This window comes from Argopecten irradians, chromosome 2, assembly GCF_041381155.1.
Source record: "Argopecten irradians isolate NY chromosome 2, Ai_NY, whole genome shotgun sequence".
NCBI lineage: Eukaryota > Metazoa > Mollusca > Bivalvia > Pectinida > Pectinidae > Argopecten > Argopecten irradians.
The window spans coordinates 6,866,334-6,881,927 of NC_091135.1; the positions used below are offsets into that span (position 1 = coordinate 6,866,334).

The 15,594-nt window shown below is 35.1% G+C and overlaps 1 protein-coding gene across 1 annotated transcript in view; it reads right to left on the minus strand.

Annotated features, from left to right (window-relative positions):
* Positions 1-15,110, minus strand: part of LOC138316868 (visual pigment-like receptor peropsin) — a 36,946-nt gene extending 21,836 nt beyond the window's left edge. Inside the window, exon 1 of the mRNA XM_069258517.1 lies at positions 14,552-15,110. The gene's annotated coding sequence lies outside the window, so the exon portion shown is untranslated. The remainder of the gene's footprint in view (positions 1-14,551) is intronic.
* Positions 15,111-15,594: the final 484 nt, after the last annotated feature.

Below are 15,594 nucleotides of genomic sequence, written 5' to 3' on the forward strand. Positions count from 1 at the left end.
ACAAGTCTCGTTCAATTTCGAGATTGTCGCGACGATGTTCGGAAGAGTTCGGAATGATTCGGCATCTTTCGAGCCTATTTTCACGTGTACATGTTAAAAAGATTTTTTACTTTTATAATTAAAAATACTTCCAGTGCTGCAACTTTATAAAAAGTGGTAAAACTAGAAAGCTTAAAACTTTAAAACGGAATAAAATATGTATATCACTATTTTCACTATGACAAAAAGAGCGAAAGTTACAGACCATACAACTTTAAGTGAGGCGGTGCCAAGGGAGGCATTAGGAAAGATGAAGTCAGTAAGAAAGAAGAGAAAAGATAAAATCCTAAATTTAGTCGCGTTTTACTATCATGTATTAGGGGCAGCAGATACAATTCTAACGCCCTACCTCTTTCACATGTGGATATGAAGGATAGCGATATTACAACACTTCGTGACCTTCGGGTAGACTATCATATCCTTCATATCCACATGTGAAAGAGTATTTTTCTCTCATATTCCAAAGGTTTGTTGCAATTTTACAACTATGTTATTTCGCCATTTTGAAATAAGTTCGTAGAAAACCGATGACTGTTAAAATTGTACCGAGAAAGTTGTAATTTTGTTGACGCTGTGACGCCATGAGGCTTTATTGCATAGGTAGTCATGCAATAAAGCCTCAGGCGACATGAGTGTATTGCCGGAGACCAGGCAGTATATCACATGTAGGTATGAGAGAAAAATATGCATTTTGCTGTTGCTTCAACAAGATACTCAACTCCTCGGTTTGCAATCTTCAATCGTCTAGAAAATATCTTAAAAGATTTCTTGTCGGCTAAGGATTTCATCACAGAATAAGGCTAAGTGCTTTTAAACATAAAATGGCATCGAGATGGAGAAAATGTGTACCCATAGGCCCCATGTCGCATCATTTGTAGATATAATTCAAGGAAGCTTCGGTTAGTTTACTATTTCAGACACACTTATATACACCGTGGAATAATAAAGAGAACATTCAATAGTTATACTGGGAAGCTAAGGAGAATCGTATAAGCGTCACCGTATTGCTAATGGAGTGATCGGATAGGGTCAAGGCAGTATTTTGATCTATCGTATTTCTCCATACATTGTCATTACGAAAGTGACTGACGCTTGTCTCGGAGAGCTATCGAGTGGGTAGTGGTCGAAATAAGCCAGGCAAACAAATGCTTCAAATGTTGTTAGTTCGGCTATTCGTTTAAGCTACTTGGTCTTGCTTAACGTCCTGTAGTGGTCAAGGTCATAAAAATGTGGCCTACTGCTCTGTATGCCATATATTGGAAGGGTGTTCGTATTGGAAGTTTGTTTTGACATTGAATTTTGTTTACGTTGACATGTGTTTGATTGATTAACAACTTATTAACAGCATAGGTACTGTAAGGTCGGCTTTCTATGTATGCGGTGTGCAGTGTGTATGTAGTATGCGGTGTGTGCTTTGGGAGACTGCGGTATATTCCTGTTGTATCTTCTTGTATAGTGGAATTCTTGCCATTTTAATAGTGCTTTATCATTGAAGCATGTCGCCGAAGACATCAAGCAACACACCCCACCCGGTCACATTATACTGACAACGGGCGAGCCAGTCGTCCCACTCACTTTTTGCTGAGCGCTTAGCAGGAGCAGAAACTACCACTTTTATAGACTTTGGTGTGTCTCGGCCAGGGGACAGAACCCAGAGCCTTCCTCACAGGGGCGAACGCTCAACTCAGAAGGCAAGGCCAAAAGTGAGGCGCATAGTGCCAAGGGAGGCATTAGGAAGGATAAAGTCAGTTAGGAAGAGAAAAGATAAGATACTAAATTTAGTCGTCTTTTACGATCATGCAATAGGGGCAACAGGTACAATTCTAACGCCCTACCTGCAGGGCATATACAAGATATGTAAATGTAGCAGTATTTCATATGATTTTGTTTGGTGTTTAGCATGTGATCGATTCACATCAATTTGAATTATTGATGAACCTTAATACAAAACTTACTATAAATGGACATCGGTAAAAGATTTGTTTAGCAAACATAGTAATATATATTGAACCATATTGTATATACAGCGTTGAAACTTATTTTCATGCATTATATTTGCAGCCTTTGGACAGGATGTGATATGTAAAATCATACTTTAAAAAAAAATATTCTCGAGATATAAAAAATTGCGATTAGGGAGAATCCTCGAATGTAAAAAAACCCTCTCAATTATTTTCAGTTATACAGTACCACCAAGCATTATAAGTATTATGCATTCATGCTTAACATGACGCATTTCACCAGTATTCCATAATCTATTACTTTTGTCATCTCGTCATTGATTCCATGTCACAGTCATACTCATATTTATTGCATATTTTTCCGGCGAACCAGAGAGATATCAAGAAGTTGTGTTGTTTTGGATGAAGTGGATAATCCCCCGTCTTAGCCAGCCTGATCCCCATCCATCACAGGACAGGAAACAAATTCAATTACATGCAAGGGAAGTACAGGGTGAACGGAGTCTGCATGGGATGATTGAAAACCAATAATGATTGAATACCAATTCTAAGCCCGACAACGTGCCAGGATACGGCGTAGTCCGCTGTTAAATGGATAATGTTCCAGATGAGATGGACATTTAGTACTCAAGAATTGTACAATTACACCAAATGTTGAATGCCAAGGGTACATGTCGCACAACACGTGAGGACATGCACATTGCATTCCAGAGTTAGGCTAGAAAGTTATTAAGCCCCAGATGCTTCATCATCAATCGGCCCACTGTAGTGATCAGAAGACTGGTGTGGGGTGTTAGACGTTCTTGCATCATTCAAGGTCAAGGAAATTAGAATACCGCCACGAGGTCAGTAGAAATGGAACAGAATAAGTCCACACGCTGGTTGTCGTGTATGTCGTCGAAAGTCAAATATCCGAAATCAATACAATTCTAACACATTAGCATTGAAGGGAACCTTACACGATGATGGATAGGTCTAAGAATCAAATACCAAACGAAATCCAATATTTGCCGTCCCCTTGTATTGTCGTAACAAAATGTAATAAAACCATCATTTTTATTTTAAAAAAAACAGGATGCCATAAATGTGTATATGGTACCATTACTGTGAGAAAAACATATACTGAAGCCTGTCATCAGATTTACATCTTAATTTGAACAGTCAGAAGGATAATGCAGTTTGATGTTCGGTAGCATTGATGAACATTGTCTGGAGCAAACATTTTATTGGATCATTTTTATTGTCGATGGCATGTTAAGATAAAGCTAACGGTGATGGATTCAATAGACGGAATACAATTAAAAAACAAATATATACTCGAGACACATTAAAGCGATTTACGATATGACTTAGAGTTTCCATTTCTCACAAAAGAAACACATTATTTCCTTGTCCCTTTTCTTGTTTTAAAACCACCAGAGGAGACAAATATCGTTTATAATGTAAATGATATGACTTATGGTTTCCATTTCTCTCAAAAGAAACACATTATTTCCTTGTCCCTTTTCTTGTTTTAAAACAACCAGAGGAGACAAATATCGTTTTATAATGTAGACAGAGGTTCAGCTTTTTATTTTATATCAATATTTCTATTTAATGTCTCTTTCCCGGTGTCTATGCCATGAAGATACGGTAAAAAAGACGCCAAAAGTTAATTTATAATAGGTTGTGAATAGATTTTCTCGGTATCAATTCTCTGATAGCAAATTGGAATATTTTCTATGGCGAATATCAGGCTTTAATATTATACATGTAGGTATACGGATTGCTAGACTTATATTGATAAATGTTTTGTAGAAATATGCGTTTTTGGCACCATGTATTTTCATATGCATTTATCTACAATATATATGGTCTAAATATTGCGTTAAAAACAAACAGTGAAGTGTATACCTCTATTTATGAAAAAAACTATCTGTTGAATCAAGTGTAAGTACGCTTTTAAACTTCATATTGTACAGTGCAATATTGCCATGTTGTATACTGGATGTGTTTTTCAAATTGTGACTATAGGAATATAAACGGAAGAGGACGACTGGACAGTTTTCAACTTGTTTCCATTCTCATTTGTACAATCGGTTTGTTCAAATAAGATCAAACACATATATGACCAGGGGAAAGGTAATGTAGCAGCATGACAAGGGTACGAATCCATGACGCTTTCGAATACAAACTAGATGCTCGATCTATTGAACTGCTTTCTGATCGCAATACCCCATGTAAAACCAGTATCTGGCGAGGTTTTTTTTTAATGTAGTACGAGTTGCCTCGAAGATAAGGGATCTACAACTGGTCGGATAAAATGTATACGCCATCTTGAGAACTTCCAGGTTAGGAATCGAAACGTTCAGGGAGAGGTGGACCTGGCTGATGACGTCAGTGGAGCTGCAATCCAGGGATTGTATTTAGGTAATATTGTCGCTAGCCACACAAGATATTAACTGAACCGGATACGGTTCCGATTGAACTACCTGATCACAGATGATCTACTCCTAGAGGCATTTAATTATGAACTAATCAGTTATGTTATCGAGTTCAATAGCCAACAATATGTTGAAAAAGATCAAACAAAATGCCTTGTTTTTTGCTAATAACTAATTATTCTGATTAAATAAATATACAAAAAATAAAAAGCAAGCCCATGAATATCATAATAACTTATGTTCAAAACATCCCATCACAAACAGCTTCAAACCAATGCGCTATTTCCTGGAAATGTGGTAATTACGGCATTATTCTCTGTCTACAACGCTGTAGAGTTAAAATATTGGTGCTAGCCTCACAATTAACTGAACCGGATATGGTGTCGATTAAACTACCTGATCACAGATGATCTACCCCTAAAGGCATTTGATTATGAACTAATCAGTTATGTTATCGAGTTCAATAGCCAACAATATATTGAAAAAGATCAAACAAAATGCCTTGCTTTTTGCTAATAACTAATTATTCTGATTAAATAAATTTACAAAAAATAAAAAGCAAGCCCATGAATATCAAAACAACTTATGTTCAAAACATCCCATCAGATGGAAGTCTTATCATATCTAACATATATCTTTATAAGAGATTTATTTCAGTTCAAACAGCTTCGAACCAATGCGCTATTTCCTGGAAACGTGGTAATTACCTTGTAGCATGAAGGTTCATTAATAGCATTCAACGGTGACTTTTGTTGCCTGGTAAACGATTTGTGACTGCAAGGGAGAAGCGTGAAAGAAATGATGTTGGCACAATAACAGTAATTAGGAGGACACGGAATACCAATTGACTATCATCCTTTGGGATGCGTTCGATAGGATATATCAATCGACTATCTTCTTTCAGGGCGCATTCGATAGCTTAGACAGCGTAATCGATACCAATCCCGACTAAAATACTCTAAAAGGATTACAGAAGAACCTAAGGCCATTTAGTGCGTGGGGGAATCTGGATACACACAAACTGGACCTGATAACCTTGGTCTAAGATGTATCTGCCATAATGCATATCAATCCAAATGTTGTTATTTAGTGAGCATTTCAGGGTTAGAGTCAAATAGAAGGAAAACAGATATGCAACTGATAATTGCTTTCAATTTGTAAAACCCTTTTCAATAGTAACTTGATATTTTAGCACGCCTATGAATTTCAGTACATTTCATATTACAAATATTATCGTACGTTTCTAACGTCAGAATCAACTGAATAATTATGGCGATTATATAGCTCCATGAAAGGTTGATTATGTGTGAACGTTTTTGTCGACCTGTTCTGATGTACAAATACATGTTATTTGTCGATTATGTGGCTTGTTAAATGTATTCATATGGCAAATTGCCTACTTATCAGTAAAAAAGATATGGATGCATCCAAATGTGTTCATATAGAAACTTCTAGGAATTAATTTGAATGATTAGTTTTCATACAATGCCGTCATGTTTTGTATATCCTGTTCTTTAAAATATTTGCACGTGGAGGGAAACGCACTGACATTAGAGCCGGTGAGGATCGGTATTGATTCGGAAATAACAATAAACATCTGCTATAGCCATGGACATGTTGTGTATTGTCGGACGTGCTTACGAAAACATATGACGCTGTTTACTATTGTAATATACGCATGCTGGCGTACTCAAACTTATAACATAATATTCATTATTACATATTTAAGGTATAATTGTATAAAGCATAGAGAAGGTTTTAGAAAATTTGAAACAGTCACAAAATTAGTTTTTTTTCTCATATTAATTATTATATTTTCACTTTATACATTCAGTCGAATTGGAACAGTGCTTAAATATCTATAAGCAGTTAAATTTGACCAATTAAAGGCCGTGGCAGCCATCTTGGATGCTGGTAAGGAAGAATGGGAGCGGTCTACATGTCACAAGAAATATTTGCAATAAAAGAATAAAAGGGCGCAGCCCTTCGTGCCGAAGTGCGAAGCACTTCTAAGGTAACAGATACACGAAAATATAAGAAAAAAACACAATCTTCAAAATTCAATCATACACACTGATAGCTTCAGTTTGCGACCGCCATTTTTTCATACATATGGGGAGGTTGTGCGTTGCTCCGGTACTGCTCTTCCCAGTAAATATATATTTAACTAATGCAAATGCATAACAGGAGTAATTAAACTTTTTTTTTTAGTTTTTTTTTAATAATAATGATAACACTTTGAAAATTAAAAGCTATCGAATGCAGTCAAAATATCCACCAAGGCGAAGATGACTGATGAGCACAAGGAATCATGACGTCACATAACGTCAACAAATGGCGCGAAATCATAGGATTCGCATACGCGGCACTCCAGGCCTTGAATGAACACAGAGAAATCCAAATCTGAGTTTATGCTAGACAATTATTACATCATATACTTCTATAATTGAAAGTGCGTCCATTTATTTATAAATTATGTCTTCTGCATGAAATAGAAAATAAAATAAACAAGTAGAGCTTCGCTCTTCCTATGCCGTGCATGATTCATATCAACACATCTGGCTTCGCCCTTTAAGGCCTTGCCTTCAGTCATATTAGATAAATAAATATAAAAATAAATAAAAGAAATAAAAATGGCCTAAAACAGCTCCCTGAGGAATCTCAGGGATCCGGGTCCGCATTTTGTCGCGGTCACAAAATAGTTTTTTTTTCACAATTTAGGCAATGGTAATATTTGCACTTTATACGTTTCAAATGTGATTCAAACTAAACGTTGACAACAATATGTCTTTTTTCAAAATATCAGCTGCGGTCACGGTTATCTGATGATCATTTATCTTATATAGTGTTTTATCAACAGAAACAATATCATTTATATAAAAATAAATACAACAAAAATAAAAGTGGACCTAAAATGGACCCCTGCTGAACTCGAATATCAAGGTAAAATTTTTAAATAGTCCGAGAATTCATTTTGTTTTGTTTTGCATAATTATGGTATTTTTAACTTGAAAAATTTAGGATCTGACTTAAACTCCATATTGAAACCGATTCCAGGCATATCGGTCCAGTAGTTAAATATCTATAAGCAGTTCAATTTTGAACAATGAAAGGCTGTGGCGGCTATTTTGGATGCTAGTTGAAAAAATGAAACCGGTGGTCATCAGAAATGACCGCAAAATTTCATGTGTATCCGACCTATAGTTTTCGAGGAAGATATCACTTATTTTATCGTATCCAAAGATTTAGTGTTAATTTGATGACGTCTATCAACATGCCCAATAAATTAGATCTAAAAATTTCTAATAGTCAAACGAATATATAATAGATTTTGCACCCATTTGCTCGTTGTCAGTATGTGTCTAAGTGTCTTCGGCAACGTGCTTTAGCGATATATCGCTATAAAAACGGCAACAGTTCCACTATACAAGAACACTTAGCACGGATAAACCGTAGTATCCCAAAACACACCACATACATAAGAGGCCGTCCTACATGAACCTGGTTGTTAATAGGACGTTGACTAATCAAATAAAAAAACAAATTTGTACTGAAAATGCCATAAATTACACTGCTGTTTACTATGGTAATGATTTCGTAATTGGAATCAGAATTTTAAATTTCTTTTGAAGTAGATCTTATAAATCTTGTCACACCAATTGTCATTGTTTTGCATCTGTGGTAACAAACCGGTATGCACTATCTAACAAAAGACCGTTGATAAAAACCTGTAACAATAGCCATTCTAAAATCTACTTAATGTAAAATGTATATTTCATTTCATAATCAAACCTTTACCTTTAAATTTGTCTATTAATAACATTAATAGTTTTTTTACCCTGTGACAATAACAATAACATGCTTGTATACACATACATTGTCTCACGTGCATGGATGCTTTTAGAATTTCTTGGCATGCTTATCGATTTCGCATTGTAAAAATATTGATAGAGTTACCTCTATGAAATCATGCTCAAAAATTGTTCAGTTACATCCTTATTGAAGTGCTTATCCTTATGCTTACAAACGTTATGTCAGTATTTTATGCTTGCTCTACAACTACGAAGATAACCGTGAAAACATCGTACTTTTGGACACATAAAATGCATTCAGGCATGATGCAAACCAGGTTAAGTTTACGGAACTTCTACACAGCACATGTATCGACTTTTACTGAAGAAAGCCCTTCCGTGTTTCTCGAGGACTCAAACGACTCCCAATCTATCCCCAATGAATCGTCAAACGGACAAGGATAATTTACATCATGCAACGGGATCGTCTGAGGTCAAGTTGGCATGGTCAAGAATATAATGCTGAAAGAAACCGTAGCACATAGACTGTGCTCAGACGGCAGTGCTCCTTTGTTTAGACCTTTCAGGGGCGAGTAGATTTCCCTAGTGGCTCATGTCAGCATCACGAATTACTATGTACATATAGTCGTAACATATAACAAGGCCTGTGGCTGGTTAGATCAATAACAGAAAAACGCTGAATTCTCAAAAATGTTTCAAAAACCAACATATCGGAGATTAGTGTACTTTGGTTAAACAAATATTAATCAGTAAACTGAAAGTAAATGCAAATGTGTTTTGTGCTGAAATGGTTCGAGGACCGGTAGATTGCTACATGATAACTTGCTTATAACAATATATGTATACAACATATAGTTTTCAGACTGGCTGTGGATAACGTAAATTATAAAAAAATCATTTTCCTCTCTACCATTCCATATCAATGTCGTACGCTAGACATTTACATATAACTACATTGACACTGTACAGTATCTACATGTATATGCAGCGTGTGTTATTTTCCAATAATAACGTTGTCAGATAGAGCTCTGGCGTACTAATACCATAATCAAGAGTTAAAGAGTCACAAAAAAAAGCGTTTAAGTCTGTGTGAGAATTCACTGAAAGAATATTGAAATATTCGTAAAATTGTTCAATATGAAAATAAATTTTATTAAAATATTATAAATGGATTACAGTGTTGTATTTATATTTGTATATCCGTTTTATCGGTAGCACCATTTCATCAACTGCTATTGTTTAGTCGGTTGTCCATGGCAACGCACCGGATTCTTACTATTTCCTGCCAAATCATAGGCTCTTCCATCAAATTGATTTTTTTTTTCTTTTTGCAGACGTATGTATAAGTTTTATTTCAACACTTTATATTTTTTTAACTGTTTTCTCTTTAAAATGGGAATGACTAGTTCAAATGTAAATAAATACAAGCAATAGTTGTCATATTTTTGACATGCAATCGTGTGTAACATACATTGGGTGTTCTAGCATATCATGGTGCGCTAATAAGCACCATTGGCTATGCTAGAACACCCTAGGAATGTTACACACAAATGCATGTCAAAAATATGGCAGCCAAAACACCTATCTGGTACTTTTCGTCGTCACATATACAAACGAAAATAACATGATAAAACATTTTCAAAATTAACTTTTAATTAAGCCAATGTATAGTGATTTTTATTACCATGGTAACAAAACGGATGCCTCTGATTATTCAAATAATGAGAGTTTCCAATTCAAACAAATTTGATGATTGTTAAGATACTGAACAAAATGGTAACGTTTTCGTTAAAAACTCCTTTTTCCAATTAAAACAAATTATTTACAACTCTAAAGGCAAAAATTTCTTGTTGTAAGATCCCAATAAACAAAAATAAAATGTATCAGAAACCTTAAACTTCACAGAATATCCTTCGTCTAAGATATTGAATGAAGGTGAATTACAAGTTTTTTGTTGCAAATATAGAATACGATTTTTGAAATCAGTACTCTTTGGAGATATATATATTATCGGTAGTTTGAGAAATCATCACAGATGGATAGTATCATACAAGCGCTCCCAATTGCCTAACAGACAAAAAACAAATTTTCTTATGAATATTGGAAACATTGTTAGCTATACTTCGACAAGGCCACATTAACAGTATTAGGGATCATGGACTTACAAGGTTAGATTCTAAACTCCGGATATAAGGGCACGGTAAATTAGATTTAGGACAAATCACATCGGAACGACATTGTAGACCTTCTCTTCTCAATGAATGGATTAACATGAGATGTTCAATTAGGAATACAAATTCTTGTTAAATCATGTTAATTGTACAAGCGAGGTCATATATTTACGGAATGGTCCATTTGGAACTAGGCTAAGTCGTGCTAAGACAAAGGCTACAGAACTCAAGCGGTGGAAGGTTGTGTCTTTTAGCAAAGACTTTATTTGACGATTCGTTGAAAGAATTATTTTGAGGCCGCGGTATAATCGCATTGTGTAATACAATAGTGGTATCCATAATCATGTTGTATCAAGACTTAATAATTATTTTCAGTTTTTTGTTAGATAGATAATATTTACCGTTAAGCTTATCTGAGGATAACATATACATATATATGCCACATGTTGCGTGCTATGAGACTTACGTATATTTGTATGGTGTGTCAATCACGCAGTCCTGCACATTTTGTCCATATCGTGATGTTCCACTACAAAATACTGCCAAAGGGACAACCCAGTTCACCAAATGATGTTACAACACCACTGGGGAGGGGCGTCAAAGTGAAAATAACAAATAGTGACCTAACAAACATGCAATCAATCTTACATTTAAACAAAGCTTGATACGAATTGAGGGACAGCCGTACCACTGTTTGTCTCAACCTGGCGTAACAATAACCCAGCACAATTAATAATGGGGATGAAAATGCATTTAATTCTGACTTCTACGTTTCGTACAAGTTTTACGATGGTTTTACTTCATCATGAAGTGTCATTTGATTGTGCTGCATACAAAATATATGAAATGTGCTAATGTGTGAAGTGTTGTCTGATTTCTGTTGAGGAACATGCGAACCAGAAAGCTATTTAAAGAGTACAGTTTACTAGTTTTTGCTAGTTCCTTCGGTTTAATTAAAATAGAGTAGCTGTTGTTAATTATCTTAAGAAACACAAAGGTGTTATGCACAACATCTTGGGGCTGATAATTAAATTCGACGAAACAAATATGTTACGAAACGCCTTGACAAATAACGTCTGAGATTCCAAATTAATGATTGTTGTTAACCATCAATTTGTTTTGTTCCGTGTAATTACACTAATCAACTTTGCATTGAATTTAATTAAAGCTTATGATTGAAAACCATATTCTGAAATCACAATTAAGTCTTGTGCATTTGCTTGGTGTAGCCTTGACACAACCATACCGAACACCCTAATCATATCAGATCATACCCCTAACTTGCCATACTTTCAAGCATTCCCTTGTATTTGCAATACTTTGCATCAATCAAAGTGTCTAAAATAGTTTTAATGATCGATTTCGACATTAATTCAAATTCATTCCGGAGTGAATTATCATTAGTTGGGATATATTTTATGTTGTATGAATGTTTGATGTTGAAAAAGTGATGTTTTAATTAAGAATAAATGAGTCTAATATGATACATAAAAAATGTTAAGTTAATGGGTTTTCTGATATGTTGCGACTTTAAAAATGTTTTAATCATGTTACTTAAAATCTTGCAAAATTCTTCTCTTTAAGAATTTGAAAATACAACATGTAAATATATCGAAAGTACACTTTTTCGCTTTGTGGGAATTCCTGTCTCTTCCAAAATTCTCAAAAATTAAAGTAATATAACCTTATGAATAACATTTACTTAATATTGTACCTAAAACCTTCCTCAGATCCAGAAGTACTTACATAGAAACTGTACATGCTGCATGATCACACATGGCCACAGAATATATTTTTTTGTTTTCTACGGCTTTTTTTTAAAAAAAATTTTCGTTTATCGTGACACTGCCTCCACTATTTTAAATCTATTTAGGGAATATAATGACTGCTTGCACGAGGACGTTTAATATGTGACCGGATAGTGGTTAATTGCTCAATGTCTTTTGCAGTATGATTTAGAAGGCAACACAAAATATAACACTATTTCGCCATGTACGAAATCATTCCCTCACTTTTTCAAGTAGATCACGTTTTAATTTTAGCAGGGAAACTTGTAAGGGCGTTGTTTTAAGAACCTTTAGCAGGTTCGATAGAAGAAACATCAGGATTTGAACCAAATGATCAAATATATCTACGCAAAGGTTTTTTTGGCAGTCATGATTGTGGAAACTTGAGAAAGATATTACATGTGTATCCTTTCGTGGCAGACTGCCTAATGTACACCATTTTTTCAATTTTACTTGAATGCGAAATAATTTGTTTGCTCACGTAAGGCAACTTCAAGTTATTTTTAATTTTCTGCTCAGCCTCTTTTTACAGATTTATCTAGATAGAGTTTCAATGTTGCATGTAAAGCTGGTTTCTCCAATTGCCTTTCAAGGACAAATGGTATTCCAATAACATTCCCTGGGTGAAATAAATTTTCAATACCCATATTTCACACCAACTCATTTGAGCAGAAAAGAACAAAGTAATGCTATATATCTTTCTCTCTCTATAAATTTAAAATATACATAATCGCAATTTGTCGGGAGGGAAATGATTACTTAGCAATTTAGCAACGTAGCAATATTACACAGTTTATATTCGACAGCACAATGATAATGTTAATTAAAGTATTTTTCACAAATAACTGCCGTTTTAATTTTAAAAGGGAAAACATGTCTTAAACGGACAATTCAGTCTAAGACTACATAAAAATTTTCTGATATTTTGTTTGTTTGTTTAATTAATTAACATCCTATTAACAGCCAAGGTCATGTAAGGACGGCCTCCCATGTATGTAGTGTGTAGCGTGTGTGAAGTGCGAGGTGCGTGTTTTGGGAGATTGAGGTACGTTCGTGTTGTGTCTTCTTTTGTAGTGGAACTGTTGCTATATCACTAAAGCATGCCGCCGACGACATCAAGCGCAACACACCCCACCCGGTCACATTATACTGACAACGGGAGAACCAGTCGTCCCACTCCCTGTATGCTGAGCGCTACGCAGGAACAGAAACTACCACTTTTATAGACTTTGGTGTATCTCGGTCAACAATACGTAGCATCTAAGGTTAGGACGGATGCATAGACACTTTATATCAGCCAAGTTATGTTCAAATACACCTAAAGGAATGATATATAGGAATATAAAACATCACTGGTTTAAACCTTAAAGACTTCCTTTCTCATAATATCAGCGCTTCGCATCTATAGAATAATGTCCTGGTCTTGTGGTTTTGTATTCTGCCAAGACACAACACCTCAGATGTCATGATTTCTCTCCTGCTTAGCGTTTTATCGTCAAGAAACAATTGATTTGTCAAGTGAGCTTATAGCTTTGTACGATCATTAACATACCGCTTTTAATGTAATGAAACACAATGGGACTCCACAAGTGGCCTATGGGCCTTAATGGTCACACGAATTCTGATAAAGATGCATGCATACGCACTATAAAACGGCCAAATTGCAACAAACAAATAATGCCTATAATTATGTTTTTCCCAGAGGATAATCTGAAAACTAGTCACGGGTGACACCCATACACGCAGTCACTCCACAACACGGAATGATGTAAATGTTTTGTTTTGTTTAATAAGGGCAATAGACGCTAGTCCATTATATAAGGTCACTGACTCTTCAACCTCATCTCTAGGTATATTTTTCTTAGTAACAAAATTGGGTCCGTTGTCTGAGATTTTAATTAATGTCAAAAGTTATAGTTATTAGGAAAAACGTTACTTTAATGAACTTGTCTATAGTAATAAAGTTTTGTTGGTTCTTTCAATTTTATTACTTTTTTCAAATAATTTGTTAGGCAAAAGTGGCATTGGTTGTTGTTTGCAGTAAAATGTGAACTGTCGTTGCTTTTAAATGTGTGGTACTATCGCTGCCACGATTAGTTCATGTTAAAAAGTACTCGAATAAGAAATCGTTATTTATCTTTCGACATTATCATTTTGTCTTGGACATACAACGTATTCTACTGATTCTAATTTTCCTTGTGATTATTTTCTATCTCTTTTAAGCTTACCTCTGTGTTTGATACCAAAATCTTTATTCGATCATTTGCTATCTCTTTAAAGCTTTACATTCCGTGTATTATGTGAACTTATACCAAAATCCTTATTCGATTATTTGCTATCACTTTACTGCTTACTTACCTGTAGCTAGTCCATGTAAAGATGATTAATATCCACCTGTTGCTACGAAAAGGACAGGAGTACTGTACGGATGTCACGCATTTACTTAGTACATACTTGTAGTTCTCGGTCAATCTATGGAATCAATTTTTCACCGCACTTTAAACCATGACAAACGCCCTTCCAGCTGCTTTTTAGATTGTCATTCTTAGAATAAATGTTATTTCCGAATCGGAGTTAACTTAACAATACATTTCCCGTTTCTGTGAGGTCAAAGTTTTATCGCCATATCGTCAATAGTGTCGTCTGCTACCAACGAGAGCGATTCGCAGACAACAGAACAGTCTGACATGAAGCCGCTCTATCTATCGTAGGAATGGCTATACATAACGGTAAGCCTGCGTACACAAAGCAAAAGCACCAGTTTCAATGGAATACACATCAATCATATCATAGAGTTATACGTTCGATGTAGCACAGACATCTTATATCGGGCTCCTCACGATACTCTTCAAGTCAGAACTCTTACTTTGTGATAGTGGTATTAATCTAAACTTAAAAACTTTTCACACTGACACATTGAAAATGACAACATCTGGAATTATGGGTTTCAATAGATAACTGAAGACAAAAAACAGCAGGATAACAATTTTGTCCTGTTATTACAAATACTTTTAAAACTTTCAAAATAAAATAAAAGTGAGCGTTAAAAAATCAAATAGATTATCAAGAAAAATACATTCTAATTTGACATCAGAGGGTTATATATTTGGCCAAATGTACCATATCTAGTACCATTAATGGTATAAGACAATTTAATGCGTTCAGAGTCCTCTCTGCACTAGGCAAGAACCGCAATAAAAACCTTTTAAGCAGCACAACTGTATTGTCGGAGTAGAAACTACTCAATTTATGCCATAAATGCAGACCTGGACCTGAGATAGTGATAGAAGGATTTATAAAACTTCAAAAGGAAGTAAAGAAAGAATTCTACAAGTCTAGGCGAACTGCAAATCTCAAATCGGTCGTATTCTGTCTGTATAAGTGTTGGTTACTTACGATTG